The sequence below is a fragment of the Colobus angolensis genome, unplaced genomic scaffold (genome assembly GCF_000951035.1).
Source record: "Colobus angolensis palliatus isolate OR3802 unplaced genomic scaffold, Cang.pa_1.0 Scaffold208, whole genome shotgun sequence".
Taxonomy (NCBI): domain Eukaryota; kingdom Metazoa; phylum Chordata; class Mammalia; order Primates; family Cercopithecidae; genus Colobus; species Colobus angolensis.
The window spans coordinates 552,798-555,800 of NW_012115244.1; positions in this window are offsets into that span (position 1 = coordinate 552,798).

Here is a 3,003-nt window from a genome sequence, read left to right on the forward strand (position 1 = left end):
CTGGCTCTGCCCGAGCTCCCGGGGGCCGTCCCCGCACCCCTGGGGCCTGCTTGGCCAGGGCGGAGAACACCCGCACCTGGCGAGACCCCACGGCCTGGGCCTCCCCGCGGTTCCCCGGCTGGCGTCTGGGTGGACACCCCGAGACACAGAAAGTCTTGGAAGCGGTGGCGCGGGCCCTGCCTCCCCGCTGCTGACCGTGCCCCTCCGCACCCTGCTCACGCAGGAAGCCCTGCCCTGCCAGCGCCCCTGGTCGGGCTATTCGGCAGATCTGGGGAGCCCGCCTCACTGTCATCTGGGGGTCTCAGAGCCCGGGAGCCCTGGAGCTTCCTGCCAGGCCCTTGATTTCTCTTCCCGAAGCTCCCTGGGAAAGGAAGAAAGGGGTCTGTCTGCCCACTGTGGGCTGTGGCAGAGTCAGGACAGGGGGTGAGGGTGAGGGTGAGGGTGAGGGTGAGGGTGGGCCCCAAACCCGGCAGGTCTCGGGGGCCTGGAGGGCTCCCTGGGCCCCACCTTCCCTGGACCCCCCCCCCCCCACTTAATGTCTGACTTCGGCCCTTGCTTGGAGGCTCCGCTCAGCCTGCGAGGCTTTAAAGTTGAGCTTCCTCAGGAGCCCTTTGCGGGTGGGAGAGCGAGGCTGCCAGGAACTGGGGTCTCTCAGCCTGCCCCATGCCCAGATGACCCTGGCACGGAACAGCTGAACAGCTGGTGGGAGGAGCCCTCCCTTTCCTGCCCAGAGGTGAGGGTCCTCCAGAGGGCAGGGCCAGCGGGCATTTTTTTGTGGCGAGTCAGCTTTTTACATGTTGTATAGAAATCCCCGGAGCTGACTGAGGAGCAAGCAGGTGGGCCTGGCACATCTGAGTCCTCTCAAGGTTCCTATGGGGGACCCACCTCTGTCTGGGGGGTCTGGGAGGCCTGTGGTCTGGCCAGGGGTTCCTTGCCCCAGTAGAGGGAAGTTACTGAGAAAAACAAGGGTTTGGAATGTGAGTCCCCCTCCCCCACCGGCTGCCTGCCAAGAAGGAATTATTTTGGATTATCCAGCCGTGTCCAGTCACCCGAAGCGGGAGGCTGCAGCGTGGGAGAGGGATCCACTTCCGGGCCGTGGGTTGAGGGCCCCAGGAGGAGGACAGGCAAGTCCGGGCAGCTCTGCCACTTTCTACTGCAGCTGCCCAGACTGGGCGGGGAGGAGATGCGTCACCTTTGGGTTGGAGCAGGCCCCAAGGTTGGCCCCAGCAGGCCCTGCTGAGCCTGCAGTGGGCCCAGGCCCCTCTGGGGGAGACCATGTGATGGGAGGAGCTCTGGGCCCACCCAGGGACCCCCTTGCCCCGAGAAGCCTCAACGGTAGTCTGAAGAGCCTCTGAGGCACCCTCCAGACCCAAGTTCAGGGACACACCCTGTGCCGGTGACCTACGCATGCCAGGGAGGAACAGGCAGGAGCAAGGCCAGGCTGCTAGGGACGGCACTGGGGTCTTCCTCAGGGGGCCCTCCTGCCCCAACTGACTCCCTGTTAAGCTCCTGACTAATGGATCAGCCTCCCTCCAAGCCCTTCTGACAGCCAGGCCTCCCCTGCGACCCCCGGTGGATATGGCGCCTGTGAGCGCATCCCGCAGGTGGGGAGACTGAAGCCAGAGATGGGTCTGTGTGAGGAGTCACCTGCGACACTGTGTGCCCAGGGCTGTGGCTGCTGGGCGCTCTGGGTCCATGCTGTGTGTGCACCCGGGGCGTGTGCCCAGCAGCCTGCATGGGGACCACATCGGGGAGGTGGAGCCGGCAGCTGGCCCCAAGTGCAGAAAGCCCAGGGGCTTGGCCCTGGCCCAGGGAAGTGGAGCAGAAGAGATTGGATTGGAAGGTGCTGGGGAGGGCCCATATGGCACAGTCCTCCTCCCAGCCCAGGACGTCGTCCATTCTCACCATGTCCTGCCCCCTGCCTCATGCTGTGCCAGCCACAACTGATGGTCCCCCGGGACCCGGGTGTGGGCAGGGGTGCACTGGCTGGGAGAGGCTGTGTCTTCCGGCCCCTCATATTGTGCCTTCTCTAAGCTAGGCAGGCACTTGGATGCCAGGCCTCTGCCACGAGGGCTGCCTTCCCCTAAGCTGAGAGTTCTCACTCAGCTCATGCCTCTGTCCCTCTGGCTGCAGCCTGGTCGCCCTCCTTGGAAGTTGGTGGGGAACCTCTTGTACCCAGAGCCCTCCTTGGATGCGGTTTGGGGATGAGGTGGTGAGCTGCTCAGAACTCACCCAGTGGCCAGCAAGGGGCCCCCAGCCTTGACCTCCCTTCTGTGAGGCGGACCCAGGTTCTCTGGGGGTGGGGGATTCCGTGGGGTTGGGGCTGGGCAGAGCCCCTCCCTCCCTTAGGGGTAGTGGCTGTTTGTGTTTGGGGTGGGGCTGTGGGTGGGGTGGGACTGGGTCTCTGACTAATTACAGGATGGGGAGTGTGGGTCAGCGCCTACGGCTGGTGGGGGGTGCTCGGGCTCTGGGGCCCCAGGGAGGGCAGCTGCCCTCGCTTCCCTCTTTCTGGGCTACATGAGGTTCCTCCACCTTCTTCCTTTCCGTGGTTTCACATCCCTTGACACAGGGCCTGCTTCTCATACCCCCAGATTGTAAGGACCCCTGCCTCTGTCTGCTGACCAGGGGAGGACCCTGTGCTGTTCTGGGCTCCCCCAGCCACAGGTGTGGCCTCAAGCCAGGCCCTGACACAGTGGCCCTCCTGGCTCAGAAGCCTTCTCTCTGAAGACCAAGTGTGTGAAGGGATTGGCTGGGCCCCTGCCGTCTGGCCGTGAACACTGGCCCCCCCCCCCCCCCCCCAGTGGATCCGCCCTGCTCTGTGAAATTCAGGAACCTGTGACAGTGACTGGCCCCAGGCCCAGTGGAGCCAGGGATGGTGGGGCAGGCTGCCCCTGGTGGTGCTACAGGTCTGCCCCACCCCCTGGGGATGTCTGTGTCTGGGGAGGAGCCTGGGGCTGGCCTGGCCGAGGAGCTGGGGGTTCTGTTTCCCACAGTCCTGCCTCT